Source organism: Schistocerca nitens, chromosome 1, assembly GCF_023898315.1.
Source record: "Schistocerca nitens isolate TAMUIC-IGC-003100 chromosome 1, iqSchNite1.1, whole genome shotgun sequence".
Lineage (NCBI taxonomy): Eukaryota > Metazoa > Arthropoda > Insecta > Orthoptera > Acrididae > Schistocerca > Schistocerca nitens.
In genome coordinates this window covers 90158044-90172043 of record NC_064614.1, presented here as the reverse complement: position 1 = coordinate 90172043, position 14000 = coordinate 90158044, and the positions used below count along the sequence as shown (strand labels likewise).

Sequence of the window (14000 nt, the reverse complement as noted above, 5' to 3'; positions counted from 1 at the left end):
AGGCATAAGACTAATAATTGACGAGTATCCTCACATTGCGGTTCAAGTATGAAGAACGTCTGTCACTGAACAACTAGAAGTCTTTGCCTGCAATATTAAAAAATAGAAGTATTTCTCACTAAGCATACAGAGTTCAGTAATTGCAAATTCTTTGCCGCTCTCATTCCCGTCTTAGTGTAAGTATGTTCAGTGACTACTTTCAGAATGACATGTGGGCTGCAGATTCCTCGACTTGCGCCATAGGGTGGTGGGGTTTCGGGTTCCGCTGGATAGGTCAGGAGTCCACTACACGCAGCAAGCGGCTACACGGGTAGCAGGGGTTGTGTGGCGTGGACTGGGCGGTTTTTTAGGTTAGATGGCCTCGGGCAAGTACAGAAAGGGCAACAGCCTCAAAGGGTGCGGAGCAAAGTCAGGACATGCGGGGACCAAGAAGCAATCGGTATTGTAATTGTAAACTGTCGAAGCTGCGTTGGTAAAGTACCGGAACTTCAATCGCTGATAGAAAGCACCGAAGCTGAAATCGTTATAGGTACAGAGAGCTGGCTTAAGCCAGAGATAAATTCTGCCGAAATTTTTACAAAGGTACAGACGGTGTTTAGGAAGGATAGATTGCATGCAACCGGTGGTGGAGTGTTCGTCGCTGTTAGTAGTAGTTTATCCTGTAGTGAAGTAGAAGTGGATAGTTCCTGTGAATTATTATGGGTGGAGGTTACACTCAACAACCGAGCTGGGTTAATAATTGGCTCCTTTTACCGACCTCCCGACCCAGCAGCATTAGTGGCAGAACACCTGAGAGAAAATTTGGAATACATTTCACATAAATTTCCTCAGCATGTTATAGTCTTAGGTGGAGATTTCAATTTACCAGATATAGACTGGGACACTCAGATGTTTATGACGGGTGGTAGGGACAGAGCATCGAGTGACATTATACTGAGTGCACTATCCGAAAATTACCTCGAGCAATTAAACAGAGAACCGACTCGTGGAGATAACATCTTGGACCTTCTGATAACAAATAGACCCGAACTTTTCGACTCCGTAAGTGCAGAACAGGGAATCAGTGATCATAAGGCCGTTGTAGCATCCCTGAATATGGAAGTTAATAGGAATATAAAAAAAGGGAGGAAGGTTTATCTGTTTAGCAAGAGTAATAGAAGGCAGATTTCAGACTACCTAACAGATCAAAACGAAAATTTCTGTTCCGACACTGACAATGTTGAGTGTTTATGGAAAAAGTTCAAGGCAATCGTAACATGCTTTTTAGACAGGTACGTGCCGAGTAAAACTGTGAGGGACGGGAAAAACCCACCGTGGTACAACAACAAAGTTAGGAAACTACTGCGAAAGCAAAGAGAGCTTCACTCCAAGTTTAAACGCAGCCAAAACCTCTCAGACAAACAGAAGCTAAGCGATGTCAAAGTTAGCGTAAGGAGGGCTATGCGAGAAGCGTTCAGTGAATTCGAAAGTAAAATTCTATGTACCGACTTGACAGAAAATCCTAGGAAGTTCTGGTCTTACGTTAAATCAGTAAGTGGCTCGAAACAGCATATCCAGACACTCCGGGATGATGATGGCATTGAAACAGAGGACGACACTCGTAAAGCTGAAATACTAAACACCTTTTTCCAAAGCTGTTTCACAGAGGAAGACCGCACTGCAGTTCCTTCTCTAAATCCTCGCACAAACGAAAAAATGGCTGACATCGAAATAAGTGTCCAAGGAATAGAAAAGCAACTGAAATCACTCAACAGAGGAAAGTCCACTGGACCTGACGGGATACCAATTCGATTCTACACAGAGTACGCGAAAGAACTTGCCCCCCTTCTAACAGCCGTGTACCGCAAGTCTCTAGAGGAACGGAGGGTTCCAAATGATTGGAAAAGAGCACAGGTAGTCCCAGTCTTCAAGAAGGGTCGTCGAGCAGATGCGCAAAACTATAGACCTATATCTCTGACGTCGATCTGTTGTAGAATTTTAGAACATGTTTTTTGCTCGAGTATCATGTCGTTTTTGGAAACCCAGAATCTACTATGTAGGAATCAACATGGATTCCGGAAACAGCGATCGTGTGAGACCCAACTCGCGTTATTTGTTCATGAGACCCAGAAAATATTAGATACAGGCTCCCAGGTAGATGCTATTTTTCTTGACTTCCGGAAGGCGTTCGATACAGTTCCGCACTGTCGCCTGATAAACAAAGTAAGAGCCTACGGAATATCAGACCAGCTGTGTGGCTGGGTTGAAGAGTTTTTAGCAAACAGAACACAGCATGTTGTTATCAATGGAGAGACATCTACAGACGTTAAGGTAACCTCTGGCGTGCCACAGGGGAGTGTTATGGGACCATTGCTTTTCACAATATATATAAATGACCTAGTAGATATTGTCGGAAGTTCCATGCGGCTTTTCGCGGATGATGCTGTAGTATACAGAGAAGTTGCAGCATTAGAAAATTGTAGCGAAATGCAGGAAGATCTGCAGCGGATAGGCACTTGGTGCAGGGAGTGGCAACTGTCCCTTAACATAGACAAATGTAATGTATTGCGAATACATAGAAAGAAGGATCCTTTATTGTATGATTATATGATAGCGGAACAAACACTGGTAGCAGTTACTTCTGTAAAATATCTGGGAGTATGCGTGCGGAACGATTTGAAGTGGAATGATCATATAAAATTAATTGTTGGTAAGGCAGGTGCCAGGTTGAGATTCATTGGGAGAGTGCTTAGAAAATGTAGTCCATCAACAAAGGAGGTGGCTTACAAAACACTCGTTCGACCTATACTTGAGTATTGCTCATCAGTGTGGGATCCGTACCAGATCGGGTTGACGGAGGAGATAGAGAAGATCCAAAGAAGAGCGGCGCGTTTCGTCACAGGGTTATTTGGTAACCGTGATAGCGTTACGGAGATGTTTAGCAAACTCAAGTGGCAGACTCTGCAAGAGAGGCGCTCTGCATCGCGGTGTAGCTTGCTCGCCAGGTTTCGAGAGGGTGCGTTTCTGGATGAGGTACCGAGTATATTGCTTCCCCCTACTTATACCTCCCGAGGAGATCACGAATGTAAAATTAGAGAGATTAGAGCGCGCACGGAGGCTTTCAGACAGTCGTTCTTCCCGCGAACCATACGCGACTGGAACAAGAAAGGGAGGTAATGACAGTGGCACGTAAAGTGCCCTCCGCCACACACCATTGGGTGGCTTGCGGAGTATGAATGTAGATGTAGATGTAGATGCACTGTATTCTTATTTCGAGAGTACTGAATCGCTCATTGTTTCTCTGTGACCGGTTTTTAATTTTTATCACCCAGTAATTTCCAGTTTTGTTATCTCTATAGATTAGCATAACCTTAACATGGATGTCTCATTCTTCGGTTGTGTTATCTGCGAAAATATTTCTAGAGGGGCTCTGATTTCTGCACGTCTCACTTCCATTGTTAGTAGTTGAGGTCGTTTTGATGTAATATGGAAGTTATTTTCGTTGTAACAGTTTACAGTTCCTTGAGTTTACATTAGTTTGTGTAATACAATTGAACTGTTTGTAGTGAAAACGTCAGAAGCTTTTGTCAGCTGCAGGGAAACAAACCTGTGCTGAAGAAACACCTTTTAAAGCTGTATATTGAACCTAATGGTATTCTCGGCGATCGAAATGTGATATTATTCTCCTGCACAGTATCATTTCTTTCTTTGAGCCACGAGGTAAAGTTACTTCTTTCCTGATTATAACGCGGAAACGTTATTCACTACTACCAGTTTTACGTAACAGTGTGCAATCATAAACAAAAGACGGGTTTGGGATTTATATATATGGTAGTCCTTCAGGTTTATCCAGTTTTCAGAGTAGCTCGTCAGGTACGAACGGGACAACTTGCCAAAAGAAATCTGCACTGATTGCAGTAGTTTAAAAGAATAACGCCTTTTGCATACTGCACATTTATTTCACTTGTGCGCCCAGATACGTTTCGCCTTATTTACAACTCATCTTCACTGGCTGTCAGATCTGCATCTAATTCATTAGTTACAAGCCAGCTTTCTCTCACTTGGAAAACTGGTTGAAAGGCTGTAGTTTTTCTTGTGGTTACTCTGTTTTCGAAACAACTCTGTAACTGACGTTTTCTGTGTGTAGAGTTTCATTCGTTTTTGTAAGTATGATCTGTAGAGTTTTGTGCAAAGTTTTCGGTCTCAAACAGTTAAATGGAAATGTTATTGCTACGTTGTAGTCGAGGTAATCTATAGACAAAAAAGGCGATTTTCGCACTTTACTGCCACCCATGACGACGACCGAACCAGGCAAAACGATTTCACCTTTGGAGAAGAAGAAAAATAGTCTTAAACTGTTTGCTTTCTGTGTCATATAGAACAAAACATTTTCTGTTTGTATAAAGGCGTTATTGCATACAAAACCTTAGCTCATCAGTGAACACAGGGAAGTATCTGTATTACAAATTAGTTTTAGATGACTGTTTCGTCGAGCTTTCAGCAGAGTACTAGTAACAAAGATTGTGTAACGCTCTACGAGAACAATTCTTTGTCGAATGGTCCTATCGATTTTCGTGGTCGTTCTTTTGGATAAAATTCTGTCAGTTTCAGGCCACATCCCTCAAGCTTTCGAAAACTGTCACCGCCTTCATTGTCAGGAGATGATTGCCGAAATAAGTATGAGGGATGGAACTTTAATAGAGGCAACTATTTATTTACAGCTCGTACAAAATAGATACGTGTTACGTTTACTGACCTTCAAAGTAGTCACCAGCATTGTGTATGTGATGGTATGGGGTGCCATTGGTTACACGTCTCAGTCACCTCTTGTTCGCATTGACGGCAGTTTGAACAGTGAACGTTACGTTTCACATGTGTTACGACCCGTGGCTCTACCCTTCACTCGATCCCTGCGAAACCCTACATTTCTGCAGGATAATGCACGACCGTATGTTGCAGGTCCTGTACGGGCCTCTCTGGGTACAGAATATGTTCGACTGCTGCCCTGACCAGCACATGCTCCAAATCTCTCATCAATTGAAAACGTCTGATCAATGGCGGCCGAACAACTGACTCGTCACAATACGCCAGTCACTACTCTTGATGAACTGTGGAATCGTGTTGAAGCTGCATGGGCAGCTGTCCCTGTACACGCCATCCAAGCTCTGTTTGACTCAATGCCCAGGCGTATCAAGGCCGTTATTACAGCCAGAGGTGGTTGTTCTGAGTACTGATTTCTCAGGATCTATGTACCCAAACTGCGTGAAAATGTAATCACATGTCAGTTCTAGTATAATATATATGGGATCCAGCACGGCGTTCCGTATTACCCTCCTGAACCCACCGATTCCATATTCTGCTAACAGTCATTGGATCTCGACCAACGCTAGCAGCAATGTCGCGATACGATAAACCGCAGTCGCGATAGGCTACAATCCGACCTTCATCGAAGTCGGAAACAAAAAAATGGTTTAAATGGCTCTGAGCACTATGGGACTCAACTGCTGTGGTCATTAGTCCCCTAGAACTTAGAACTACTTAAACCTAACTAACCTAAGGACATCACACACATCCATGCCCGAGGCAGGATTCGAACCTGCGACCGTAGCAGTCGCAGTCGGAAACAAGATGGTACGCATTTCTCCTCCTTACACGAGGCATCACAACAACGTTTCACCAGGCAACGCCGGTCAACTGCTGTTTGTGTATGAGAAATCGGTTGCAAACTTTCCTCATGTCAACAGGTTGTAGGTGTCGCCACCGGCACCAACCTTGTGTGAATGCTCTGAAAAGCTAACCATTTGCATATCGCAGCATCTTCTTCCTGTCAGTTAAATTTCGCGTCTGTAGCACGTCATTTTCGTGGTGTACCAATTTTAATGGCCAGTAGTGTGCCGGCCGAAGTGGCCGTGCGGTTAAAGGCGCTGCAGTCTGGAACCGCAAGACCGGTACGGTCGCAGGTTCGAATCCTGCCTCGGGCATGGATGTTTGTGATGTCCTTAGGTTAGTTAGGTTTAACTAGTTCTAAGTTCTAGGGGACTAATGACCTCAGCAGTTGAGTCCCATAGTGCTCAGAGCCATTTGAACCATTTTGAAGCCAGTAGTATATAATTTAAGAATCATCGAGCCATTGGACCCTGCTGAAGTAGAGGCTACATGTCCACCCACAGGGTGAATGGGCGAGGCCGGGCGACCTGTCTCCACACTGGTTCTCCGTCTCGAGCGACGAAACCCGCTACCAACCCTCACTCACTCAGCTGTGAGGATGGATCCACTGTGTCGGGTACACTATGAGGAACCTTAGTAGCAGAACCGATCAGCGAAACAAGCGATTCCTGAGGTATCCTATGCGACACGCCAAATTTTCGCCACTGCTGCATCCCGAGGCAGCAGCCTGAAGGTGACTGATCGTAGCCAAAAGCGCATTCAGCTGTTCGCGAACTGCGACCAGCTCCTCATACGTCCGCACACAGTACACACACCTCCTACCCATAGGCCAACTAGCAAGACTAACTGAAGAAGTAATCTATAAAAGCAGACACGACCCTAGATATGCAACTTGCTACGCTCCTGATGTGTCACCAATGGACGCTGATGCCTCAGTGAGTTGTCTAGCTAGATGTTCAGAAGAAAAGAGACTACCCGAATTTATTGCCAGGAAAAGGTAAACACACAACTTGCCGCTCTGTAGATGCGAATCAGCCGAGAACTGAAGCCTAAAACAAATGAGCAGCTACTGCGCTACAGACTGTATGAATTTACTCTCACAAAAACGCGAGATTAAATGTCTTATACAGAAAAACACGCACAAAATTACGAAGTACAGTGGGAGAAAAACAAAGGAAAAGATAAACTCTTAGCCTGCATCTCTGTAGATGTGTATCAGCTAAGAGCTGTCGTGACCACACATGGAAAATGGTTGAAACATGGCGAAAATAAGGGTGTAAAGCCGGAAATGCATATCCTCCTATTTCCATCTATTGTACTATAAATTTTTTTCCTTATTTTGTTACCTGAAGATATGACGTTTCTGTGTCTTTGTATATTGTAATTGTTTTACTATTTGTATATATATGCATTTATGTCGATGTATAATTGGTTTGTTTTGTAAATATTATTTGTATTTTTGCGCTGGGCCTTGCCTAGGGAAAACTATGCTATCGAACGATTACATCGATAGGTTGTGTGGAGAACCAAAGTGTTTAGGATCTTTGGTAGTGTGGACTCGGCCGCGAGGAGAGCGGGCAGAGGAGAGTCTGGCTGGAGTAGTGCAGTGGAGCAGGTGTGTTGTGTGACGCTCCCGTGAGTTGCCGCGCTTTCGGGGTTTGGCAGCATGTAATTGCGCTCGACTTGCTATGATAGTTTCTGACACGGTGTCGCGGACGGGAAGCATTAGCTGGCGCACATCAAGAGCCCGTTTCGCCTGGTGACCGTGTCGAGAAGAAGGCGCGCCAACATCCAGATTCTGCAACAGCGACGGCCGACAATGAGTGACTGTGGCCACCTCCTCGATCGACGACTTCAAACCTTCAATCAACCAACAAGGAAGACTGGAAGCACGTAAAGTTTTAGAACTGTATGGCAGACCTCAGCTTTTAAAATTGTTGTATCACAAAATTACAGCAACTTAGCATGAACCTTTGTTGCTCATTGTTCCAATTGCATTACCAAGCAGGGTCCCCTCCTTTTCCGAAATGAACCCGAGTGTCGTTGAAATTCAGACGCCAGCGTTGAAGTAATATCATTCCATTTCAATGCTTTAATTTCAAAGTTCAGTTGATGTATTTATAGCTCGCTACAGTATTTATATTACGCAAGCACAAATTAAGAGTGCGAGTTTTGTTACCATATTTTAGCTTACCTGTGACTGCAGCTCAGCTTGGTACGTACTAAATGTTACTATTGTTAATTGTTCAGAATCATTTAATTCAAGTTCAAAGTTAAATCTCTTATTTTTAAATTGCGTAGATTCAAGTAGCTTCTGAAATGATTGTTGAGGTAGCCCAAGACTAACCTTATTTTACTGAATTTCGTAGTGCTTCAGAAACAAATCTCACTATTAATTTCAGTCTCTAAATTAACTTTCAATTTTCCGGTTTTATTCATTCTTTTGCTAAATTAAGTCAGAGTGTAGCGAAATTTATTACTTCTGACAAACTTTCAGTTTTCACACAACACGTGTCAACCTTCAGTTGCCACGCTTTTAGTGCTAATTATATGTGCAATAACCTTTCTTTTTCAGTTATTATGGTAGTTGTCCATAGGACTGGTGACCGTAATTTTCCCCAAATCTCAAATATTCTAATTAACGCCAATTAAATGTTAACGTGACGACCGCACATTTACTTTCTTTATTAATTTTACCCTTTTCTCAAAATTAATTTCCTCCAATTTCATTTGCATTTTTCCTTTCATTTAGATGTAACCCTTTCCTCCCTCTTTACCGACAGATTAACTTCGGTGACGATTGCTTTTCCCAAATTTCCATTAGGTACACGCGGTTTAATTTTTCACTGTCATTAAGGTCGAAAAGTGAGGGGGAGGTTACAAGGGTAAGCAACAAGGCGTAGGACGTCCACTTCTCAACACAGAACGTGGAGGTCGAATGTTTTCCCTACTCAGTAAAACGGGGTAGGCTACGATTTGTGGCAGATCTGACGACAGGGTGCAATGCTGATGCAATTAAAAGTGTTTCAGAGCACACCGTTCATTGCTGAACGTAGAAGTATGTTGGCCTAACAACATCGGTTATGAGTGCAGTGGGGCCATCGAAACTGGAGCATGGATCATTGTAAACATGTCACCAGGTCGGAACAATCAGGTTTCTTTTTACACCAGGTCGATCGTTGTGTCTGGATACGCCATCCCCCAGGCTAACGCCTGCTCGATACTTTCACTGCGTCAAGGTCGGAGGTCGGTGCGACGCCGTACTGTCCTATGAAGCACATTCAACATGAGACCTGTGGTAGTAATCGAAGGCATCAAGGCAACTGTAGGCCGCGTGAACATTATCGCCGACCACCGGGACCCCTTCATGCGTGATAGCGTCGCTGACGGCGAAGGCATCTTCGGGCAGGAAAACTCTTCACCTCACGAGGCCATAATTTTGCTGCATTGCTTTGATATGATGAACTTAGGTTGGTATCTTGACCACCAACTCAGCCTGATCTGAATCCGATGCAACAGATATGGGACGCTATCGGGTGCCACGTTCAGGCTAAAATGTCACCAATCATTAATTTACGAAAGCTGCACGGCCTGCACGTAGACATCATGTACCACGTACCTCCGTTAAGACCTACACAGAACTCGAATAATCGATGACACGCAGAATGGCTGCTGTATTGCATTCCAAAGGTGGAACGCAAAGTATTACGAATAAACGGGTCGTCTGAGGACTTGCAGTCTGAAATTAAGGGAGTAACAGCTAGCTGCATATGATATCAAAGGGACGGCGCTACTTCAAATGCACGTTTGACAAACTGGTTGACGAAGTCAACAAAATCTGTGAAAATGGGGCATCGAGTGTATTTTCCCTTACAAAAGAATAAAAGGTGCGAAAGCCTCAAGGTAAACGGATCCTGGCTTCCTGTACTGCAGCGAACGACCGTCTCAGGTAACAATAGGAGAACGGCACCGGAAATGACCGCGGAGAAGCCCTCGGACGTTGGCGCGCCAGGTACATATAGTCGCGAGCTCGGCTCCAGTTCACCACCGGCAATGGAAGGTGAAGCTTTGACAATGCCAGTCACTCGTGCTGGCGAAACGTCAGTAAAATCATCTGATAAACGTCGGCCGAAGAACCCGAGACAGAAGCCAATAGCCAGTTTGTAAACTGTAAAATACTGTGGCATCAACCTCAAAGACTCCTGCATCTCTCACGGTCAACTATACGTAACTTGCTCTCGAGTAGGAAATTCGAAAAATTTGTACATATATACCCCGGGTAACAAAATGAAAAATGTTGTTTCTAAACAAGTATTGTAAATAGTTGTAATATGTCTTCAATAAAAAAATTTTACCCCTTATACTTTAAAAAATACTGTAGATGAAATATGTTTTCCATTTTTTTTACTTCTTATACTTTACAATTTGTCCTTTTATTCCAGCTACCACACAATCTCATATCAACTCCCTGGACGAAGCCCGGTACTGCAGCTAGTATGTTAAATGTAAAAGATAGCTATCCGTCACATTTCCTTTGAAAGCAATTATATCACGCCAGCAGTGAGTGGACTATAGTTAGATTATTAAAGGAACGGAGGTAGATAAATTAAAGAAACTGTTTAATCTATTTTAATGTTTTAAGAGCATTCTTTTACGTGGCGACCCAACCAAGAGAAGCAGAGTGTAGCAACGACTTTACGTGGCTCACCCGTGTAGCATAGGCGATTTCAGACGGAGCAGGATACTTTTAATTATAAAGTAGTTTACCGCTTTGTACTCAGCTTGAATTTCAGTGCATATTCTGTAAAAAGAATGGTTTTTTTAATAGGATGAGTTGCAACGGCCTTGCGAAGTGGATACACCGGTTCCCGTCAGATCACCGACGTTAAGCGCTGTCGGGCGTGGCCGGCACTTGGAAGGGTGACCATGCCATGCGCTGTTGCCATTTTCCGGGGTGCACTCAGCCTTGTGATGCAAATTGAGGAGCTACTCGACCGAATAGTAGCGGCTCCGGTCAAAGAAAACCATCGTAACGACCGCGAGAGCGATGTGCTGACCACACGCCCCTCCTATCCGCATCCTCCACTGAGGATGACACGGCGGTCGGATGGTCCAGAAGGACCACTTGTGGTCGGAAGACGGAGTGCTTTAGGATGGATTATTAACAAATCTGCTGTTGGTGTACTCGTTTATTTTAAAATCTCCCTTGTTACTTTTGTAACCACGGCGGTGGATAACAGGCCAAATAATGATTGCATCCTCTGTATAACTGCACTGGCACTCATAAATGCCTGGTACATCTTAGTCCACCATGAGTATTATTTGAGGTAAGTGGTTTTTCAACGTATTTGGGTATTTGCACTGCAGATAGACAGTGTTGCCGCGGCGCCAACACGGCTGCACATCAGCTTTCACCGAATCCTCAGAGGAAAGCCTTTCGTATCTTCAGAGGTCAAGGTCTTTGCACTTAAGTGAGGTTCAGAGTTCCTTCAGACTATACAGACTGCAGTAACATGTGCACTGTATGGGATATGGTCAAAATTCCATTACACTCAGAGTTTCATAACCTTTGCATTCTGTTAATTCCATTTCTTCCGGTTGCACCATTGAATAATTATTTCTTTCCGTGACAAATGAGTCTGTTTTCCGTTGCGATTGCGAGGATTTAACTTCTGTCGGCACATAATTCATACTCATACGCATTTTTCGCTCTGACTTCCTGGATAAACGGAGCTATCAGTTACATGTGTTTCAGACTGCTTTTGTTGAATAACTCATTTTAAAGAAGATAACAGTTTTGAATAAAATAATTCTGGGTATCAGGCAGTGTCATTATAAAACACTAAGGTAACTAAATCGCCGACGTTTCGACCGGCTTGCTGTGATGCTCTCCCAGACGATTAACTACTGGATCTGGTGAATGTCTTCCACCATTCCTGTATTTCGGTTACTGATGTCACATGTCTGAGATGGCATTCGACCATTTTGAAAAGAGGTTGCTATAGAGGGGGATGGCTGAATGGTAGGCTATTCTAATATAGGCTTTTGCATGTGTCCCTCTAGTAAGTGACTGGTAGGTGCTATTTCCTACCATTTACTTACCAGAGTGGCCTTCCAGTCCATCACTAGACTAGCACAGGCAACAGCCCACGGTTCTGTCATCCCCTGCATAACAACCCCTCTTCAAATTAACCAATGACATCCCAGATATGCGACGTCGGCAGCCAGCAGACAACCGAATTAGAGTGTATATAGAGGGAGATATTCACCAATACCCAGCAGTTAACCGCCCTGAAGGGGATCGCAACATGTCGGTCGAAACGTCAGCAATTTAGTAACATTAGTGCCTTATAACGACGCGGCCTAATACCCAGAATTATTTTATGCAAAGTGACACTGGCCTTGGAAACCTACGAACCTATACTGAGACAAAAGTTGGCTCTCAACATAAAAAAACCGAAATGGTTCAAATGGCTCTAAGCACTATGGGACTTAACATATGAGGTCATCAGTACCCTATGCTTAGAACTACTTAAACCTAACTAACCTAAGGACATCACACACATCCACGCCCGAGGCAGTATTCGAACCTGCGACCGTAGCAGCAGCGCGGTTCCGGACTGAAGTGCCTACAACCGCTCGGCCACAGCGGCCGGCGCTCTCAACATCGCGTCGATCAGAGAAAGCAGAACGTTGTTCAGTCGCGGCCATTAACTGGATCGTCTGACTTACAAGTGCCACCGTCGCTGTACACAAGTGCTCCTCCCTTTTACAGCATCTATCAGAGGACGTACGTCGGAAAGGTCGTGGCACTTATAAACTGGTTCCAGCCCTGGCGTTCCGTGAAAGGCAGAACGCCTGGCTGTGTTCCAGTATTCGCAGAACTCGGTGCAGTTGCTCCTTCACAGAAATGAGGCACAATGTTGATATCTTAGTTATTCCAGCGACCCTACCCCAGTAATTCTTCCTGGAACCATGTATGACTTCCTCTGAAACAAGAATTATTTCGTTCTTGGATATAAGGTTAGTCTGAAGGTCGGATCACTTTCAGATCTCCCGTTCCACGGTACGAAAACAAACTGAGAAGAGGGCGTCGTCGCGTGTCGATGTTGTAATTGTGACATCACATGCCGTATTTAGTCCGAATACTACATCGGTTGCGAGAAACAAGTATGTTCGCCATTAGTTGGCCAATTTCAGGATCTTCTTCAAAACCTGGACACTGCTGTAATTACTCTTAGAACAGTATCTGCAATAAGTGATAGCCCATCAGGAAAATTAATCTGCTTCGCTTAGTTTCATTCACTTGTGACACACGGTATTATAGGATAACTCTTTCCACCCCTAAACAGTATTTTTGGCTCAGAAACAGGCACGTTGATCAAAATGTGACGTAAGTTTGCGATCCTCTTGTCGTCCCCCGTTCAGTATGGCCGAGCGGTTCTAGGTGCTTCAGTCCGGAACCGCGCTGCTGCTACGGTCGCAGGTTCGAATCCTGCCTCGAGCATAGATGTGTGTGATGTCCTTAGGTTAGTTAGGTTTAAGTAGTACTAAGTCTAGGGGACTGATGACCTCAGATGTTAAGTCCCATAGCGCTTAGACCCATTTGAACCCCCGTTCAGGAGTCAGATTTCTGACAGTGGGCTTTCAATATATATGCTCTTTCATTTTGTTTCTTTTTGACAATATGAAATTATTCCCAAGAACTGGAGGCTTTAACTCAATTTATTTTACTTTATATGTGGCAAGCCTGTATCGAACATACGGCAGTTCTACGTCCCTCTTCCTCTGTCGAGTGCGCTGTTTGTCCATTCGGTGTTGAAGCTCAACCTAACTGTATCTTCCTGGATGTTATCTCGCCGCCTAATTTGGGTCTTCCTCTCGTCCTATGTACTGTCCTGCCGAATGCAACTTTAGGTAACCTATTCTCCCTCATCCCTGCTACATGCGGCAACGGCCTTCCCGCAGTGGATACACCGGTTCCCGTCAGATCACCGCAGTTAAGCGCTGTCGGGCGTGGTCGGCACTTGGATGGGTGACCATCCAGGCCGCCATGCGCTGTTGCCATTTTTCGGGGTGCACTCAGCCTCGTGATGCCAATTGAGGAGCTACTCGACCGAATAGTAGCGGCTTCGGTCAAGAATACCATCATAACGACCGGGAGAGCGGTGTGCTGACCCCACGCCCCTCCTATCCGCATCCTCCACTGAGGATGACATGGCGGTCGGATGATCCCGGTAGGCCTCTCGTGGTCTGAGGACCGTGGGCCTGCTATATGCACTGCCCCATTCAACCTTCCCTTCTTTACCACTTCGAGAATATTACGGTGTTTATACATCTTTCTTAAATCTTCA

The 14000-nt window shown here is 44.5% G+C and overlaps 1 pseudogene; it reads left to right on the top strand.

The window, feature by feature from the left end:
- The first annotated feature begins 13595 nt into the window (after positions 1–13595).
- LOC126210259 (5S ribosomal RNA) lies at positions 13596–13713 on the top strand (annotated as a pseudogene).
- Positions 13714–14000: the final 287 nt, after the last annotated feature.